Source organism: Quercus robur, chromosome 3, assembly GCF_932294415.1.
Source record: "Quercus robur chromosome 3, dhQueRobu3.1, whole genome shotgun sequence".
Lineage (NCBI taxonomy): Eukaryota > Viridiplantae > Streptophyta > Magnoliopsida > Fagales > Fagaceae > Quercus > Quercus robur.
In genome coordinates this window covers 34,619,802-34,625,801 of record NC_065536.1, presented here as the reverse complement: position 1 = coordinate 34,625,801, position 6,000 = coordinate 34,619,802, and positions in this window count along the sequence as shown.

Below are 6,000 nucleotides of genomic sequence, written 5' to 3'. Positions count from 1 at the left end.
CATTTTACCTTGGATGATTTGTCTGAGTGCTGGATAATTTGGCTTTGTTCAATGTTGATGACTTGGGCAAGTTGCTATATTTGTACTTAAATTTTTTGTGATATTAGATTTCTCCTCCTTTTATGTTACAATGCTCAAAAAATAACTGAGGTTACCTTGTCTCATGGTGCTCTTACTTTATCAAGTTGTCATACATTTTTTAATAATTGGCATAAATTTCAGACACTGTTATAAATCTTATATTTAGTAATTCTATGAATGAAGATGCACAAACAGGATCTCTAAGACATCCTAGAAGAGTGTTTATATGAGTGGTCAGGTTTTAGAATGGTTCAAAATGCTGAGGGTTTTTTTTTTTTTTTTTTTTTTTTTTTTTTTTTTTTATGGTTTTGTTTTCCTTTACATTTTAGATATGGATTCAATGAATGAAGAAAATGATGAGTATGGTGATATTGTTTCAAGTGCTCCAAAAAGAATGAGATGTAGGACTTCTTCTGTATGGTTGGATTTGAAATGTTACCTAAAGGTTCTGATGGTAAAGAGAGAGCAAAGTGTAAAAAATGTCAAAATTCTTTTGTTGCCGGTTCTAGTGGCACTACTTCTTTGTTGCATCATAGAGAAAAATGCCATGAGGTTGACAATCAAAGTGTGTCTCATCAGCCTTTAGATCAAGCTACGTATAGGGAAATGGTTGCATTGGCAATCATTAGGCACAACTATCCATTCTCATTTGCAGAACATGAGAAAAATAGGTTGCTTCATTGTTATTTGAATCCTAATGTTAAGACTATATGTAGGAACACTGCAAAATCGGATGTGATAAAAATATATAGGAGAGAAAAGGAAAATCTGAAGCATGATTTAAAGTCAATTACTGGGAGGTTTTGCTTAACATTAGATTTATGGTCTTCACCTAACACTGATGAGTAGATGGTTCTTACAGCACATTATGTTGATGAACACTGGGTGTTGCAGAAGAAAGTTTTGAGTTTTTGTCATGTGCCACCTCCACGTGGTGGTGTTATATTGGCAGAGAGGTTGTTAGGTTTGCTGAAAGAGTGGGGTATTGAGAAGAGGGTATTCATCATTACTTTAGATAATGTTTCTTATAATGATACTTTGGTGAGTCATTTAAAGAGACACCCTTCTTTTAGACCTTATTTACCTTATGGTGGTGAGTTCTTTCACGTGCATTGTGGTGCACACATGTTAAACCTTATTGTACAAGATGGATTAAAAGCTATAAATGAGGTTATGTATAATTTACGTGAAAGTGTTAAATATGTGAGAAGTTCGGATCATAGGAAGTTGACGTTTGCTTAATGTCTTTCAGAGCTTCCTTTTTTGACAAGTAAGAAAGTACGCCAAGATGTCCCAACAAGATGGAACTCAACATACTTGATGATCTCTTAAGTATCGAGATGCATTTTCTCACTTGAGTAGGATTGATAAATACTTTCTCAATTGCCCTTCAGAGGAGGAATGGGAAAGGGTGGAGAAGATAGCAAGGGTTTTGGAACCATTTTATGATATCACCAAGCTTTTCTTTGGGACAAACTACCCCACAGCCAACTTGTATTTCCATTGTGTTTGGAAGATTCAGTTGCGTATTATGGAACAGTTGGAAGATGATGATGCGATAATTAAAGCAATGGCAAAAGAAATGAAAGAAAAGTTTGATAAATATTGGGAGTATTACAGTCCTGTGCTATCATTTGCTGTCATTTTGGATCCTAGATACAAGTTGCAATGTGTAGAATTTTGTTATAGCAAGTTGTATAAGCAGGAAGCAATATCTATGGCAGCAAATCTTCGTGATACATTGTATGGCATCTTTGAGGAATATAAGAATTCTACTAGTGATATCTGCAATATGGTTGAAGTAGCATCCAGTAGTGGTGGAGTGCATGGTCATTATGTTAGGCACGATGATTTCTCTAGTTTTGAGACATATAAGAGTCAACTTATTGGTTCAGATTTAAGCAAGTCACAATTGGATTTATACTTGGAAGAGGCTCGATTTGACCATAAGTTGCACGAGGATTTGAATGTTATGGGGTATTGGAAGTCTCATAGTAATCGTTTCCCAGAACTTTCCTTGATGGCATGTGATATTTTGAGCATTCCCATCACTACTGTTGCCTCGGAGTCTGCATTAAAAGTCTTAAAATATCACGTGCCATCAAGGAAAGTTTTGGGAAATGATTACTAAGAGACTTCCAATACCCCATAACATTCAAATTCTTGTGCAACTTATGGTCAAATCAAGCCTCTTCCAAGTATAAATCCAATTGTGACTTGCTTGAATCTAAACCAATAAGTTGACTCTTATATGTCTCAAAACCAGAGAAATCATTGTGCCTAACATAATGAAGATGCACTCCCTACTACTAGATGCTACTTCAACCATATTGCAGATATCACTAGTAGAATTCTTATATTCCTCAAAGATGCCATACAATGTATCATGAAGATTCGCTGCCATAGATATTGCTTCCTGCTTATACAACTTGCTATAACAAAATTCTACACATTGCAACTTGTATCTAGGATCCAAAATGATAGCAAATGATAGCATAGGACTGTAATACTCCCAGTATTTATCAAACTTTTTTTTCATTTCTTTTGCCATTGCTCTAATTATCGCATCATCATCTTCCAACGGTTCCATAATACACAATTGAATCTTCCAAACACAATGGAAATACAAGTTGGCTGTGGGGTAGTTTCTCCTAGAGAAAAGCTTGGTGATATCATAAAATGGTCCCAAAACCCTTGCTATCTTCTCCAACCTTTCCCATTCCTCCTCTGAAGGGCAATTGAGAAAGTATTTATCAATCCTACTCAAGTGAGAAAATGCATCTCGATACTTAAGAGATCATCAAGTATGTTGAGTTCCATCTTGTTGGGACATCTTGGCGTACTTTCTTACTTGTCAAAAAAGGAAGCTCTGAAAGACATTGAGCAAACCTCAACTTCCTATGATCCGAACCTCTCACATATTTAACACTTTCACGTAAATTATACACAACCTCATTTATGACTTTTAATCCATCTTGTACGATAAGGTTTAATATGTGTGCACCACAACGCACTTGAAAGAACTCACCACCATAAGGTAAATAAGGTCTAAAAGAAGGGTGTCTCTTTAAATGACTCACCAAAGTATCATTATATGAAACATTATCTAAAGTAATGGTGAATACCCTCTTCTCAATGCCCCACTCTTTCAACAAACCTAACAACCTCTCTGCCAATATAACCCCACCACGTGGAGGTGGTACATGACAAAAACTCAAAAATTTCTTCTGCAACACCCAATGTTCATCAACATAATGTGCTGTAAGAACCATCTACTCATCTGTGTTAGGTGAAGACCATAAATTTGATGTTAAGCAAAACCTCCCAGTAATTGACTTTAAATCATGCTTCAGATTTTCCTTTTCTCTCCTATATATTTTTATCACATCCGATTTTGCAGTGTTCCTACATATAGTCTTAACATCAGGATTCAAATAACAATGAAGCAACCTATTATTCTCATGTTCTGCAAATGAGAATGGATAGTTGTGCCTAATGATTTCCAATGCAACCATTTCCCTATATGTAGCTTGATCTAAAGGTTGACGAGACACACTTTGATTGTCAACCTCATGGCATTTTTCTCTATGACGCAACAAAGAAGTAGTGCCACTAGAACCGGCAACAAAAGAATTTTGACATTTTTTACACTTTTCTCTCTCTTTCCCATCAGAACCTTTAGGTAATATTTCAAAATCCAACCATACAGAAGAAGTCCTACATCTCATTCTTTTTGGAGCACTTGAAACAGTATCATCATTTTCTTCATTCATTGAATCCATATCTAAAATGTAGAGGAAAACAAAGCCAAAAAAAAACTCAACATTTTGAACCATTCTAAAACTTGACCACTCAAATAAACACTCTTCTAGGATGTCTTAGAGATCCTGTTTGTGCATCTTCATTCATAGAATTACTAAATATAGGATTTATAATAGAGTGTCCGAAATTTATGCCAATTATTAAAAATGTATGACAACTTGATAAAGTAAGAGCACCATGAGACAAGGTAACCTCAGTTGTTTTTTGAGCATTGTAACATAAAAGGAGGAGAAATCTAATACCACAAAAAATTTAAGTACAAATATAGCAACTCCCCCAAGTCATCAACATTGAACAAAGCCAAATTATCCAGCACCTAGACAAATCATCCAAGGTAAAATGCAATTTCAGAGGCATATCAGAATTGTAAAAGTTTTAATAATAACAATAACAATAAACAAAAAGAAAAAAAAATTGTTTTAGAATTCCATGATCCAACCATGTAAGAACTAGCAATCAAATGAGTAGAAGTAATTAATTGATCAAAGAAGCAAAATCCATTAAGTTCTGAGGTGACCCAGTTCTACAATTACAAAGAACAACACAATTCTGAGCATAGTTCTTCTGGCTAATCCAGAAATGATATAAAAATTGAGCAGAAGTAATCAAATTTGATCAAAGAAGCCAAACCCATAAAATTTTGAGATGACCCATTTCCACAATTACAAAGAACAACATAATTTTGAGCATAAAATTCTTTTGGGTAATCCAGAAATGACATAAATTGAAACTTTCAAAAAAAAAATACTCACCAAACCTTGAGAAAATCAAGAACAATTGACGAGTTGATTGCAGAGAGAGAGAGAGAGCAAAGCTGGCGTTTGATAATAAAACAATGCAAAGTCTTTCAGAGATTTAATACAAATTTGCTTGCAATATAAACAACATGCTTAGCCAAAGTAACACGCTAAAGAGACAGTAAAAGTGTTGTGACTCTGTTTGGGAGCGAAGAAAATAAGGGAAAATTTCAAAACTTGAAAAACCTAATAATTAGAAAACAAGGTTGGTACCGAAAATTACAGTTCAGAGTGGCGAATCAATCATCGAGGACGAGAATTTGAGAGAGAGAGAGTTAGGGTCTACAAAAAGCTAGGGGGTGAAGAAATTGAGGTTTAAATTAGCGGGACTGAACTTTCCATGTTGAAGTAGTAAATTTCAATTTTGGGGGTTTGAGTTTTGAGAAAATTTCAACGCTGAAGTTGTTGGGTTTTCGACTAAAACGTGATTGGAGGCCGAGAAAATGAGGGAAAGTTCTGGAGATGAATAGGGAAAGTTCTGGAAACTGACCAACGTGATTGAAAGTTTGAAACCCTAAAACGTCTAAAGCTGGGTTTTTTTTTTTTTTTTTTTTGGTGGAAAGGGCTGGGTTGATTTTGGGTATATTGTTTTTGGGTTAAATGGGATTCAATGGACTTTTAGTTAAAACTCAATAATTGTTGGGTCTAATTGGGTTGATGCCCATTTAACCCATCTAATAATTGAGTGGATTTGACCACCGCACACCCTTGGTGCGATGGTTACTCCACAGGTATAAGTGCTTGTGGAGTGTGGGGGGCAAGGGCCGGAGTTCAAGTCTCCAAGAGGGAGCTTCACACACATATACACTTAGATTAGGTTAGAGTAGAATTCTATCTTGTATCAAAAAATAATTGAGTGGATTTGGGTTTAATTAGAGTGGACGGATTTGGATTGGCAAATGGGTTTGAACTTATTTTGCCACCCCTAACAGAGACTAGAATCTAGAATATGCAAAGCTAGTAAAATGTTATTTGATTATATAATCTCCAGAAGGAACCTTTAGATGTCATCAATCTAATCACCATCCAATGAACCGTATTTATACCCATAACCAACAAATAGATGGACGCATTTATTGTGGAAATCTAAACTCGAATACTGGTTAATTGCATTTCCACATTAATTTCTTGCACCAGAGAAATAGAGTCGGCTCTAGTATTGCAAGTCCACAATCTTCAATCTGGTGATCAAATTTCCGCAATTTATTGGAATGTGACCTTTGAAGAAAAGAGATGACTACCAAATGTGCCTCACATAATTGTGTGCCCTTGACAACTTCTACTGCATTCGTGATAGTCT